Source organism: Danio rerio, chromosome 16, assembly GCF_049306965.1.
Source record: "Danio rerio strain Tuebingen ecotype United States chromosome 16, GRCz12tu, whole genome shotgun sequence".
NCBI classification, from domain to species: domain Eukaryota; kingdom Metazoa; phylum Chordata; class Actinopteri; order Cypriniformes; family Danionidae; genus Danio; species Danio rerio.
This window is the reverse complement of record NC_133191.1, coordinates 57,415,743-57,431,648: the sequence shown is the minus strand read 5'-3', so window position 1 is coordinate 57,431,648 and position 15,906 is coordinate 57,415,743. Positions and strand designations below refer to the sequence as shown.

Genomic DNA, 15,906 nt, shown 5'->3' with positions numbered 1-15,906 from the left:
TATAGTTGCTATGGTAACAAGAACTATAGTAATTGATCTGTTGTGGTGATTCTATAGTTTCTATGGTAACACAACAACTATAGTAATTGATCTGTTGTGGTGATTCTATAGTTGCTATGGTAACAACTCTGTAGAATGTCTTTATAGTATTTAAAGCAAGTAAATTATAAATAAATATTTAAAAGACCTAAAAATGTAAAGTTTTCTCTTACTTTACTTTTTCAGTGAATAAATAATTTAATCACAGTAACTACTTAATTTTTACATTCAACACTGCATAACATTTACATTTGAATTCTTTTTCTCGTCTGAATTAAATGAGGTAGTCGCTTTTCTGTACTATTTATTTTTTTCTTTCCTCCGTGCACACGTTCAAACACCGAGGGAAGACAAATCCTACCTGATTCAACCTGACTCAAATTAGAGCCGACAGAAAAAGTGACCCTGTTTTTGTTTGGAAGTCCCGTCCTGAAATTAGTGAAGCATTCTCCCTGCGGATTCGACTCAAGAGGCTTGGAGCTTAATCAAGTGGAAATAGTGGAGAGACAGTGGGGGTAGAAGGGCAGAATGAGGCAATTGTTCAGCTGCCTCTTTGATGTCACTGCAACGAGCCTCACAAAAACACACACACACACACACACAACCAAACTGCTGCTCGCTAAAAACAACACAAACCCATCACCTGCACCACTGCACGCATGATTTGAGTAATAATGCTGACTATATGTGTGATCCTGAACCACAAAACTAGTCATGAGCAGTGCTGGAGAACGGTGCTTTGCATTAATATTGAGTTACACCCAAACAAAGTAACTAGTTTGAGTAAGTGAGTTAGTTTTTATGCAAAGTAAAGCATTATGTTACTTTTGCCTTACTTTTTCTTACTTATCTGTATCTCATTTTTTATTATTTTTAATTAACGATGCACTGTAAAATTAATTATTAATGCAAACCAGCATTAATGGAGTGGGTGTTGAGAGTGTTGATCAGTACAAGTATTTGGGAACTGTTTTAAATAATTAATTGTCCTTTTCTGTATATACTAATACTAATAATACTAATATTTAGTGTAAGAAGATGCAGCGAAGATGGTACTGCTTGTAGTAATTAAGATCATTCAAAATAAATAAATCACTCGTGTGCATGTTTTACAGTTTAAACATTCAGTCACTGTTATCTTTTTCTTTGCTTAGTCAATGGTTACAGGTTTCCATCTTATTTTAAGATATTGTGTGTTCAACAGAAGAAAGAAATTCATTAAGTTTTTAAAGAAGTAATGAGAGAGTAAGAGAGCAAGATGCTAATGGTCTAATCCGATTCAATGATTTATGCTAAGCTAAGCTGAAGGTCCCTTGATTATTACACCATAATGAGAGCAGTTCTTAGCTATCAACTTAGAAATAAGCAACTTTTAATTTTCCATTGGTGTACTACTGAAAACACTGTACTACAGAAAAGTCAATATAGTTCACGCAAAATGAAAATGTAATCACTTTTTTAATTTCCTTCAAGTGGATTCAAACTTTCATACGTTTCTTTCTTCTGCTGAACACAAAAGAAGATATTTTGAAGAAAGATGTAAACCTGTAACCCTTGACTTCAATACTAGGAGAAACAAATACTATGGAAGTCAGTGGTTACAGGTTTTCAGCTTTCTTCAAAATGTCTTTTTTTGTGTTCAACAGAAGAAAGAAACTCTTAAAGGTTTGAAACAAGTCAAAGGCGAGTAAATAATGAGAGAAGTTTCAGTTTTGGGTAACTATCCCTTTAAATAGGAAAAGTATCACAATATTTATTTCTTTTTTTTTTTGAGCAAGATGCTAGTGGTCTAATCCGATTCAATGATTTATGCTAGGCTAAGCTAAAAGTTCTTTGATTATTACACCAGCATGAGAGTATAATTCCCATCCATCGACGTAGAAATAAGCAACTTTTAATTTTCCGTCGTGTACTACAGAAAACACTGTGCACTACAGAAAAGTCAAGCTTTAAAGGGATGGTTTACCCAAAAATGAACATTTACTCACTGTTTACTCTCCTTCAAGTAGTTCCAAACTTTCATCAGATACTTTCTTCTGTTGAACGCAAAAGAAGATATACTGAAAAAAAAAACTGTAACCATTGACTTCTATACTAGGAGAAACAAATATGATGGAAGTCAATGGTTACAGGTTTAGAACTTTCTTTAAAATATTTTCTTTTGTGTTCAACAGAAGAAAGAAACTCTTAAAGGTTTAAAGTAAAAGGCGAGTAAATAATGACAGAATTTTCAGTTTTGGGTGAACTGTCCCTTTAAATAAAAAAATTAATCAACTCTTTCTTTTTAATTAAGTGAGATGCCAATGGTCTAATCTGATTCAATTATCTATGCTATGCTAAGCTAAAATTTCCTTGATTGTTTTGTCAGCATGAGTATACAGTAGTTTCTAGCTACCTACCAAGAAAATAACAACTTTTAAGGTGATGGTTCACCCTAAAAATGAACATTTATTGACTATTTACTTCCCTTCGAGTGGTTCCAAACTTTTATGAGTTTCTTTATTCTGTTGAACACAAAAGAAGACGTTTTGAAGAAAGCTGAACACCTGTAACCACTGACTCCATCGAAGAAGAAATACTAAATACACAAATAAAAAAATACAAATATTTAAAGGTGATTCCTTGGATTTACTTAAATAATTTTTCGTTAAGTGGTTGTAAACAATTTGTTTGGGCTGAATTTAAACAAACAAATTAAGTTGAACATTATTAAACTTAATTTGTTTGTTTAAATTCAACACAAATAAATTGTTTGCAACAGTTCTGCATGCAACACTTTTTTCAGTGTACTATGGAAGTCAATGGTTACAGGTTTACCGCTTTCTTCAAAATATCTGCAAGAAAGTTGATCACAAGAAAAAAACTCTTAAAGGTTTGAATTGAAACAGGTAATAGGTGAAAAAATAATGACATTTTGGGTAAACAACCCCCTTTAAATAGGAAAATGATCAAAACTCTTTTAAAAAAATTGAGCGAGTTGCTAATGGTCCAATCCGATTCAATGATTTATGCTAAGCTAAGCTAAAGGTGCTTCCAAACTTTATCAAACTTTTCAAAAATGATATATATATTTTTAAATTTTGAGTAAGATGCTAGTGGTCTAATCCGATTTAATGATCTATGCTAGGCTAAGCTAAAAGTTCTTTGATTATTATACCAGTATGAGAGTATAATTCCCATCCATCGACGTAGAAATAAGCAACTTTTAATTTTCCGTCGTGTACTACAGAAAACACTGTGTACTACAGAAAAGTCAAGCTTTAAAGGGATGGTTTACCCAAAAATGAACATTTACTCTCTGTTTACTCTCCTTCAAGTAGTTCCAAACTTTCATCAGTTACTTTCTTCTGTTGAACACAAAAGAAGATATACTGAAAAAAAAAACTGTAACCATTGACTTCTATACTAGGAGAAACAAATACCATGGAAGTCAATGGTTACAGGTTTAGAACTTTCTTTAAAATATTTTCTTTTGTGTTCAACAGAAGAAAGAAACTCTTAAAGGTTTAAAGTAAAAGGCGAGTAAATAATGACAGAATTTTCAGTTTTGGGTGAACTGTCCCTTTAAATAAAAAAATTAATCAACTCTTTCTTTTTAATTAAGTGAGATGCTAATGGTCTAATCTGATTCAATTATCTATGCTATGCTAAGCTAAAATTTCCTTGATTGTTATGTCAGCATGAGTATACAGTAGTTTCTAGCTACCTACCAAGAAAATATCAACTTTTAAGGTGATGGTTCACCCTAAAAATGAACATTTATTGACTATTTACTTCCCTTCGAGTGGTTCCAAACTTTTATGAGTTTCTTTATTCTGTTGAACACAAAAGAAGACGTTTTGAAGAAAGCTGAACAGCTGTAACCACTGACTCCATCGAAGAAGAAATACTAAATACACAAATAAAAAAATACAAATATTTAAAGGTGATTCCTTGGATTTACTTAAATAATTTTTCGTTAAGTGGTTGTAAACAATTTGTTTGGGCTGAATTTAAACAAACAAATTAAGTTGAACATTATTAAACTTAATTTGTTTGTTTAAATTCAACACAAATAAATTGTTTGCAACAGTTCTGCATGCAACACTTTTTTCAGTGTACTATGGAAGTCAATGGTTACAGGTTTGCCGCTTTCTTCAAAATATCTGCACGAAAGTTGATCACAAGAAAAAAACTCTTAAAGGTTTGAATTGAAACAGGTAATAGGTGAGAAAATAATGACATTTTGGGTAAACAACCCCCTTTAAATAGGAAAATGATCAAAAGTCTTTAAAAAAAATTGAGCGAGTTGCTAATGGTCCAATCCGATTCAATGATTTATGCTAAGCTAAGCTAAAGGTGCTCCCAAACTTAATTTTCCAAACTTTATCAAACTTTTCAAAAATGATATATATATTTTTAAATTTTGAGTAAGATGCTAATAGTCTAATCCGATTCAATGATTTATGCTAGGCTAAGCTAAAAGTTCTTTGATTTTTACACCAGCATGAGAGTATAATTCCCATCCATCGACGTAGAAATAAGCAACTTTTAAATTTTCCGTCGTGTACTACAGAAAACACTGTGCACTACAGAAAAGTCAAGCTTTAAAGGGATAGTTTACCCAAAAATGAACATTTACTCACTGTTTACTCTCCTTCAAGTAGTTCCAAACTTTCATCAGTTACTTTCTTCTGTTGAACACAAAAGAAGACATTCTGAAAAACTGACTTCTGACTTCTATACTAGGAGAAACAAATACCATGGAAGTCAATGGGTTAATGGGTTAACTTAAATTTCTAAACTTTATCAAACTTATCAAAAATTATATATATTTTTTACAATTTTGAGTAAGATGCTAGTGGTCTAATCTGATTCAATGATTTATGCTAAGCTAAGCTAAAGGCGCTACCAAACTTAATTTTCCAAACTTTATCAAACTTATCAAAAATGATATATATATATTTTTTTTTAAATTTTGAGTAAGATGCTAGTGGTCTAATCTGATTCAATGATCTATGCTTAGCTAAGCTAAAAGGGACCGGGAGATCAGCTGAACTGATAAAAAAAATGGTAAAACTCAACAGTTTACCTTTAGGTGAGCTGTAAAATGAGCCTATTTCCAACAAAAGTGGAGTGTTCCTTTAAGACTGTTTTATCTAATCATACAATTAAACCCAGAATATCCCGCATCGGTCACGGTCCAGCACTGTAAATGAATCCTCTTCTCTAAACAGCAGATGCACGTATTGTATCATCTAATCTGTTCTTGTTGTCTGTGGTGTAATTCTCCCTGCGCCTCTATTGTGTTGCGGAGCTTTTCTCATGCATGTGTGTGAATGCGGGTCGGGGCGGCAGATAATCACATTTTCCTTAGAAAGGCTTAGTCGTGCAAAGTAGCGCAAGTGTCTTTATATAGGAGTTAGAAGATGCATGAACGGGAAATCTTCAGCAAAAGTGCTCTGTCAAAAGCAGATGCTGATGCAGATGTCTGGAGAACAGGTGGCAGATGCAATGGTGAGATACAGTTGAAGTCACAATTATTCGTCCTCCTGTGAATTTTTTTTTAAATATTTCCCAAATGATGTTTAACAGAAGCAAAGAAATTTTCACAGTATTTCCTATAATATTTTTTCTTCTGGAGAAAGTCTTATTTGTTTTATTTCGGCTAGAATAAAAGCCGTTTTTAATTTTTTTGAAACCATTTTAAGGTCAATATTATTAGCCCTCTTAAGCAACCATAACTTGCCTAATTACTCTAACTTTAACATAATTAACCTAGTTAAGCCTTTAAATGTCACTTTAAGCTGAATAGATGTCACACAACCAGCGATCGCTTCCCAGAGGATCGCTGGTTCTCACACGAACTCTCATGACTACATTTCCGCATTTCCCAGGACTACATTTTCATACATGCACTGCTCCCAAACACGCACGCCTGCTCATTCATCTATCCTGATTGCAATCACCAGCTGGACCTTGTTCACAGACTGATATCACTCCATTCATAAGCCACTCTTTGACGCTTCCAGTCGGCCGAGTCTTGTTTTCCCACTGTGACATTACGAAGCGTCTCTCCCTGTCTTGTTTCTCTGTGTTTAGACCCTAGCCTTGTATCCTAGTCATCCTGTTTAGCCGCCTGCCTTTCGACCTTTTGCCTGTTTATATCGACTACGATTCTGGACTGTCTATAGATACCCGTTTGCACCTGATGACCACTGCTTGCCTGACATTGAATAAACCTGCATATTGGATCTTACCTCCTGTTGTCCTCTGTCACTCCACCCAGTCGTAACAATAGAAGTGTCTTGAAGAATATCTAGTCTAATAATATTTACTGTCATCATGACAAAGATAAAATAAATCAGTTATTACAAATGAGTTATTTAAATTAATATGTTTAGAAATGTGTTGAAGAAAATATCTCCATTAAATCGAAATTGGGGAATAAAATATACAAAAGGGCTAATAATTCAACTGTACATGCAGAAAGACAACTGAAGAGATGCACATAAACTAAAGCACTGACAATAATGCAATATTCACAGAACATTGCGACCAAGTTCTTCTAGTCACATTAACAGAACCATTGTCAAGGTCATTCATAAAACTTCAGGTGCCATAAAACTTCAGAGAACATTTTCATAATGTTTGCAAAACGTAATGTTCCTCTACACAAACAGATCATGCACAGCTGAAAATTATGTCATCAGTCGTGCTATTTTTTTGTCAGTTGTATTTTTATATATATATTTTTTTATAATTATTTTTTACTGGTTTTTCACCTTTATATTTTTTTGAAAGGACAGTAGAGAATAGACAGGAAAGCATGGGGAGCAGAGAGAGGGGAAGGATCGGCATAGGACCTTGAGGCGGAATCAAACCCGGGTTGCCGCGAGCACCGGAGCACATGTGTCGACGCACCAACCACTACACCACTGGCGCCGACCTGAGTTGTATTTTTTAACAATGTATTTTTGTTAGCACAGATGAAGATCTTTTCTCAATTTGCTGGCATTTTTTGTAATTGTACATGTTTTCTTAAATTGCAGAATGTCTGCATACCCAGCTACTTTCCCATTCTTTAGATTTTAAAGGTCCATACTTGCCCAATACCCCCATAAGTGGTTCCGTTCTCTCATCAGTTGGAATACAATAACTTTAGCATAGATTATGGTGGAGACATTTTTCTTTTTCCTATGATTACAGACATGTGCGGGAACCACCAAAACGAATTACAGCACGCTAGACCACACACAACATAAAAGATACACTTTCAAATTTGAGTTTATAAAAAAAAAATACAAAAAGCGCCTCTTTTTTTGGTGTTTATTATAACACAGACAACATATACAGATATTTTAATCACTTTCAATAGTGTTTTATTAAAATTCAAAGGGTTTTCTTTAAAATGATGCCAAACTTTTGCATTTACTCCTCTGCATGTGGATTTAGGAAGCTTTTGAATTTGGATAGGCAAAATACAGACGGAAATCCCTATAATAGCAACAGAGCTTAAGAGGTTAAGGTCTCGGCCACTGTACATTTTTATAGTAGTGTGAAAGTAAAATTATCAATGAAGATGATCAATGAAAATTATCAATGAAAAGTTTTTGATAAACTGTTGTGAGTTTCACACACCTGCAGGCGCAGATTTGCCCACGGAGTCAAGCAAGATGACTTTATGAGTGCAGAATATTTAGACAGACTGTGGTGGTGAGTTAAGAACTCCTAAGCTGAATTCAGTGTCTGGAGCAGCTCTCCCTTGTGCTGCTGTGAAGGCTGTCAGATCAGATGTGTGTGTGTGTGTGTATGTGGTGACAGCTCTCACGCGCGCTTGTTATAATCAATATAAATATTCCAATCAAGCTGAATACAATCTTACATCAACAACACATGGCAAGCAACCCGTTGATAATAATAAAATAATCATATCAGATTACATACAACCCTAGTTGTTTAGCACGTGTGCATCTCTGCTGTGATGTTTATACATGTAATATTTTTCCTGAGGCGATTTAAACCAAAATACACAACGACACTCAATTAAAGATATCTACAGTGATGAGGAACATGGTTACTTACTGAGTTATTAATGCACAGCAGTACCACATGAAGAAAGGATGGACTTTGAAGGAATAAACAGTGTGAGGAGAGCTCCATTATAGTGCACAGGACAAGTCTAAACAAGTTCCGCCCGTGCATGCATGAGGCAGTACAATTACATAATTTATCGGCTTAAAGATATCGGCCTAATTTAGATATCGTATCGATAACGATAATCTTAAAAATAACATTTATATGCCGATAATGATATGGTCGCCGATATATCATGCATCCCTATATTTTAGTCAATAAGATAAGAAATAATAAAATTAAGTCTGTAAAACATAACAGAAAAGTACTGGCAGTTTTTTTACAAGTTTTTTAATTATTTACAAAACAATCCCAGGCAAAATATCACTACAAACTTTTAAAAATCTCAATAAAAGTAACTTTCAATATCAAAAGTTAAAGGAAAAAACTACAACCAAAAACTATATCCTGTTTAAATTGTTTAAGCTATAGTGGTGAAATGTCAAAACTTCTTCAAACATTTAAGATACAATGAAGCATCGTTTGCTGAAACAACAAGACCCCATAATGCAGTTCAAAAGCAGAAATAAATGGGGAAAATGAAAAAATGAATCCCAAAATATGGAAAACTATTAATTTATGGATATTATTTACAGTGTGGCTGATTATGTGAATTACAAAAACCTGCTTAAAACCTACCATTTTCTGTTCTTTAGATTTAATTCTCTATATATTTTTTCTAATACAATATATTGTATAAACACACTTGAGGTTGAGTTTTTAGTGAGTACAGTTTCATTTTTATGTGAACTATCCCTTTAAAACTTTCTGTTTAATATAAACACTCATTAATGACTACCTCAAAAAAAAAAAAAAAAAGCAGTGAATATACATAATCAGGTAGATATTTGGACTGACATCTCATATTAATAAAATACATAATCAAAACAGTCATATATTTTATTTATAAATCCATCCCAGGCAATATATCTCTTCAAACTACTAAAAATGTCAATAAAAAGTCTCTTTTTCTAATTTTTCAACATCAAAAGTTAAAGAGAAATTAAAAACCATAATACAATAAATCACAAAATATGAAAAACTGCTGAATTACAGATATTTTTACAGCATGTGACCTACATCCTATCACCAAAATACAGTAAAAGCAACTTTTCTTCCTCCAATATGCATGTCATATTGTAAAACATTTAAATAATACTTGAAAAAAATCTTATCAAACCAGCAAACTACATCAAATAAACCATTTAAGCAACATAAAAATCTTTCAACTCGACTAAACATGAGGTTGCATGATGTGTTTTGTCATGATCATCCAGAGGCAGAATGTATTAAAGTCTCTTACCGTGCTGAAAAGCAGCGGCGCGTCGCGTCACCTCCGCGCGCTCCCCTTGCGTCCGCGCGCAGATGAAGGAATGCGGGTGACCGTGTGAAAGTGGCAGCGCTTAACTGGCATTATTTTCCAACTTCCACCCACTCCGAAAGGAAAGAGCCACTTGTCAATGGCAGAGGAGGTTCTCTCGCGATGCACAAAGTACGTGCATTTGCATTTCTCCGACCCTCCCCTCGCCTTTCACGGGGGTCATTGTGTGGCGCGGTTGGGGTCCTTATTTGGCCCCCGATTAAATCCTCACTGGCCTGCGCTCAAAGCACGCCTTATAACCAGTTATAGACACTGTTTGCGCCTCTGAAATGTGCTGAATGCAGTTACAATAAGCTTTAGATGTTGTTACAAATAATGCATTGAAGCATCAAGTGTAAAGTTGAAGAGACATCGGCCTTCAGGCTGACAAGAGAACATGTCTTTCTCAAATAATCAACTTCATCATCTTTTTCACCACATAAAAAGTACAATATTGAATATTCAGGCCTGTAGCCAGCCTGGTGAAAGGAGCGGTTCTTTTGCTCAAAATGTAGACTTTTTGCAGTTGTTTACCTCATTTTTTTATTAAATTATGATGTTTAAATATTTCAATAAGTGGCATTTTAAGCACTATTTTTTTTTTGCTGGATTAGCTTGTTGTATCCTCCATTTTTAATGTACCAAAAATATTTCCTAAAGATTTATAAATCACGTGTGTGAGTTACTGAAGTTTGCCCTGCGCGCTTGCGTTTTTTTAGTTACTTCTTTGGTTTGGTGCGTTAATCTTATCATTGCTATTATTTAAAAAAGGTAATGATTCAAACTCAATTGCTTCGTACTGTTTTTATTTTTCTTACATTTTACAGCTGATTAAAAGAAAGACGTTTCAGCACAAAGCCTTCCTCAGTGTGACATAATTCTTTAACTCCACCCTTTTATCCCATAGTCAATCACAATGTGCAGTTAGTTAGATCGTCACTCCCATTTCATTATCCATTAATCACACAATAACTTATAATCTTCACAGCAATAACAATAAACAATCTTCACATTTCCGACCTCTACAGAGATAAAGTGCATCAACTATTATCATTATACAGGTGTACATCAATACAATGAAAATCTAACAGTTTACATTAAAAGTTTCCTACATTTAACAATTACTCAAAGATTAAAAAACACAAGTCTTACCTTCACCTCTACCACCAAATCAATTATACAAGAGACATTTACCCTCATCTTCAAAAACAACTTGCGAAACATAAAAAAATACCTACATTCAAGAAACATCATAAGAAAACAGCATCTCAATTATCATCATATTTTTAACAGTTTACATTACAATATATCATGATCAATTACTCGAAAAATACCTTTACCCTCAATAACATTACATAAGAAAACAGCACATCAAACATCATCAAGTTCATCAAAATTATCTTTTTCATTACAATATCATGATCAATTACTAGAAAAATACCTTTACCTTCAATAACATTACATAAGAAAACAGCACATCAAACATCATCAAGTTCATCAAAATTATCTTTTTCATTACAGTACATCATTTACCTCTCGAAAAATACCTTTATCCACAAAAAACATAATTAATGTTAATATAATTAATCAGTCTAATTAATTGCACATTGTGATTGACTATGCGATAAAAGGGTGGAGCTAAAGAATTATGTCACACTGAGGAAGGCTTTGTGCTGAAACGTCTGTCTTTTAATCACCCGTAAAATGTAAGAAAAATAAAAGATAAAAACAGTACGAAGCAATTGAGTGCGAATCATTACCTTTTTTTGAACTAAAGATTAATATTAAACAAATATAAAGAAAAGAGCTTCACAATTTTCGTCTCTTGAAAATTCATCTAACAACAACAACAGCCTAATTAAACACATATAAACAGCTAAAGTCAGTCTAAGGCAGTGGTTCTCAAACTGTGGTACGTGTACCAATAGTGGTACGCGGACTTCCTTCTAGTGGTACACGGAGGAATGAAATATGTCATGTACATGCTACATATAATTCAAAATGTATTAAAAATTATGTATTTAATATGCCATATATTATATAGGGCTATATTTCTGTGGTAATCTGCCAGGTTTTTTAACTGTGCAGAGTTGTAACTGCTTTACTGGGCCTACTACGCTATTGTATTTCAATGCTGCTCATTTTGGTGGTACTTGGAGAAACAATTTTTTTCTAAGGTGGTACTTGATGAAAAAAGTTTGAGAACCACTGGTCTAAGGCACTCGATAAATGTGGAAAAAATATTAAAAAGCCTTTACTGACATAGCTATTTCCTAAAACTGTGCCTATACGTTTTATAACACTTGACTTTATCAGGGTAACCTGATGCAGCCACAGTTTTAAGGAACAGACATGTCAATAAAGACTTGAAAAAAAAAAAAAAATTCACACTTTTTGAGTGCCTTGCACTGATTTTGAAGTTTATTCTGATGAATCCTTTACACAAAGAGCACCGTCACATTATTTAAGCTACCCCTGAAAACGTTATGTTTGATTTTGGATTGTTATACACCGCTTTATTAGTATTAAAATTAACATTAATCGGCTGCTTTTGGTGCTTCGGACCTTTTCATTGGTCAATTTTTTTTTTCTCATGAATAAGGTTCAAGACAATTTTTGATGATGTAGCAGTCAAAACAGGTCAAATGAGAATATAGTGGCAAAAATTCAGGACCAGGACCTTTGTCAGTGGGGGGGTAGTTCTTTCGAACCACCCGAACCCCCCCTGGCTACGGGCCTGATATTACAGTGTTTTTGAATCCAGTTAACCTGTTGTGGTCATTCGGCTACAGTGCTCAGCATAATTAAGTACACCCCCATTTTGAAAATGAATATTTTTATCTATTTCTCAGTGAATATGGGTAATACATATGTGCATTTGAACAAAACAGATTTATTAACTAGATATATTTATTAAAATAATATCTTAGTCACAGAACATCTTTAGAAATGGACGAATAATACACTTAAATTCATGCAAAATAAAAATACAAATTACATTTCAACAAAATTATACATATTTTTAATTTTCTTTAGATTTTTGCTGTTTTTGAAAAATGTATTTCATATTTTCCCTAACATATAAATTGGTGCTACTCATTTTTGAACCATTACTGTAAGTTATTTTGCTAGATAAGCTCCAGATTTGGCTTCAGTACTGACTAATATGGGACGATAACCGTGTTCAAGGTATACCTCGGTTTGGTAAAGTCAAGATTTTAAAACCGTCAAAATGATCTGCAATACTGTTCCTAAGGCATGAGTATGATTATTTATTTACTTTTTTTTTAGGATAACAGTATTTCTAACAGAAAAGATAAACAAAGGTGCCTTTTAAATTGTAAAAATAAAAATAAGTGTTTTTTTAAACAAATAAAGGCAGCAGAAATCAATAAATTATTTGAATTATTTAGCCTGACATGTTTACTGCTCCAAAATATTTTTAATGTTTCCCAAATTACAATATATTGTGTACAAAGGGAAAAAAAGGCTTTGTTTTTTATCCAGACATTTAAAAATAATATATCTTAGAGCAGTAATCGCAATACCGTGATATTTATATCCAAGGTTATCATAGTCAGAATCTTATATCGGCCCATGCCTATTGACTAATAATGTATATGCACAAATATAATATTGTAAAGCTTCCTATATAAAAAAAAATTATATATATATATATATATGAGAGATTTGTGGGGGGTGTTCTCATATATGCTGATCACTGTAAATCTAGAACGCAAGGAACACAATACTGTGCTTTTCTACAACTAGAGTATATTATACTCCAATCCACCACAGATTACTGTAGTTAAAACTTAATAAAGCCGATAACTAATAAATATTAGTTTAAGAGTTTGTTATAACTGCATGTGTGAACGTGTTAAAAATATTAAACATACTCTTTACTGTTGTATTGTTCAAAATGACTAAGCATTTACTATAAATCAGTAGTATTTTTTCCATGTCGGTTTTGCAGGTTGAGTTACATTTTTAGAATACACCTACATTATAAGCTTACTGATGGCTAGTTTATAGTGATTAAAATATATATACATTTAAATTATATGAATATAGGCATATTTATTGTTATTAAGTTTTACCTGTAACAGTGTGAAGACTAAATTCTTGTAGTTTTGATGAGGTATGCATTAAATTCTATACTATTGATAACAAAATAGAACAATACAACTGAATATTACTGCAAGACACCGCTTGACTTTAATTACTTCTGCATCCAAAATGTAACATTACAACATAATTATCAATGCAATAATTTGGTATAATTGACCAATTTCGCCTCAAGATGGCGCTGGAGTCCGCATAATGCTAGTGTTTTTGTTTTGTTTTTTATATTAGATGATTTCTAGTCAGTGGCTGTTAATAGTGCTTATTCAGGGTTCCTGCAGGTTTCACCAAATTAAATTTAAGACTTGTTAAGACCATTAAGAATAATTTTTTAGACTTATACAGAGCAAAACACTAAGGATTTTTTTAATATTGGAAATTTTCACTTGCCCTGTGAATGATTATAACTAAATACATTTGATGTACAATAATAATAATAATAATAATAATGATGATGATGATGATGATGATGATGATGATAATAATAATATCATTACTAAAAATACAGGTCAGGAAAATAATTAATCCATTACGGCAAATATTATTATAAATTCAATTCTTAAATAAAATGTTTTATTGAGATGGATTGTTGCTGGTGATTGTAGAGGTCCCAGATTGATGAACAAAGGAAACGACGAGTTTAAAAAAAGATTTAAGACATACAGCACACTATTTCAGTACATTTAAGACTTTTTAAGGCCTAAATTCTAGTTTTTTGGGATTTAAGACATTTAAGACCCCACGGACACCCTGTTATTGTTGATATTAGTGAGAAGAACATCTCCTCATCACAATTAACTGTAACTATAAATGTGTAGCACACTTTTTAATTCACTCAAATAAGAAATTCCTCAGATCATCACTGTTTAACAACGTACTTTACCAAGGTTTTCGACGATTTCAGCTAGTTTTGAAGATAAACTCAACGTTACACATACGTACTATGAAAGATGAACTCAGGCTTCAATAAAAATATCATATCCCGCTAGCTTTATGCTAACCACTAGTTTTAAATGAGCACAATTCATTGAATCACTTAACAAAATAACCATGTGTCTTAACATAATCAACCCTAACTTCTACCTCACTTAACTGACAATAAGCGTTTCGGAGAAGCTCAGCATTCTAATAGGCTATTTGTTTAGAAAGATTCGGATCGCGTTTCAATCAAACCTTCAAAGTCACGCGAGTTCAGCAAACCATGCTTAACGTTAATTGTCCTAAATGTTTGAGGAATTTTCGACATTTCACCGCTTTGGTTTAATAAATTTAAGTATATATATGAACCAGTGTCTATAAAGTGTTTAGCTAGTCTTAATTTGAAAATATCTAAATAGCAAATAGCTGCATACGTACACAATTGCTTTGAATCATTTTCCGAAGCAGTTGATTCAGTTGATTCAAACTTTCGAAAAGCTTCGTTTCTTCGTCCAGCAATTTTTAGCCAATCATTGCGCGCTTATTATGTGTTTCCTGCTGATCAGTATTGTGTTGTACAAGGTTTAATCTTATGGATAATATGCCTTGTGGTATGGAGGACCAAACATGCATAAACATATATTACTTGAGATTCATTTATATTCATTTGTGTTTATTTTTTCAAATACTGAAAAATAGCTTAAACCAGCCTAAGCTGGTTGGCTGGTTTTAGCTGGTTGACCAGCCTGGTTTTAGATGGGTATTGGCCACTTCCAGGCTGGTTTCCAGCCATTTACAGCCTGGTCTTAGCTGATTAGGCTGGAAAATGACCACCAGCTAAAACCAGCCAGACCAGCCTGGTTTAAGCTGGACGTAGCTGGTTTTAGCTGGTCATCTCCCAGCCTGATCAGCTAAGACCAGGCTGGCAATCGCTGGAAACCAGCCTAGAAGTGGCCAAAACCCCTCTAAAACCAGCCTGGTCAACAGCTAAAACCAGCCAACTAGCCTATATATAGGCTTATATATAAACAAACTTCTCATCAATATTGTGTTGGACGCAGTTTAACCATAGGGATAATATGCCTTGAGTTATTGAGGACCAAACATGCAAAATAAATAAATAAAATAAATACATAAATGCTTAAATATGTATTATTTTTGATTCATTTATATTCATTTGTGTTTATTTATTTTCATATTTATTTATTACTGAATTTATTTGTGTATTCATTTACCTCAACTGTTCTGTCTGTAGCATGTAATGTAATCATGTAATGTGATGTACATGTAATGTAATAAAATGAGCATGAATAGAGGACCAAACATGCAAAAAAAAAAAAAAAATGCAT

General features: G+C 33.1%; 2 protein-coding genes across 12 annotated transcripts in view; one reads left to right on the top strand and one right to left on the bottom strand.

The window, feature by feature from the left end:
• Positions 1-9,531, bottom strand: part of plekhg4b (pleckstrin homology domain containing, family G (with RhoGef domain) member 4B) — a 156,888-nt gene extending 147,357 nt beyond the window's left edge. For all 10 annotated transcript variants that reach the window (XM_073924406.1, XM_073924409.1, XM_073924412.1 and 7 more), the window contains exon 1: positions 9,458-9,531. The gene's annotated coding sequence lies outside the window, so the exon portion shown is untranslated. The remainder of the gene's footprint in view (positions 1-9,457) is intronic.
• brd9 (bromodomain containing 9) overlaps positions 1-15,906 on the top strand; it is a 164,175-nt gene that overhangs the window by 8,682 nt on the left and 139,587 nt on the right. The window lies entirely within an intron of this gene.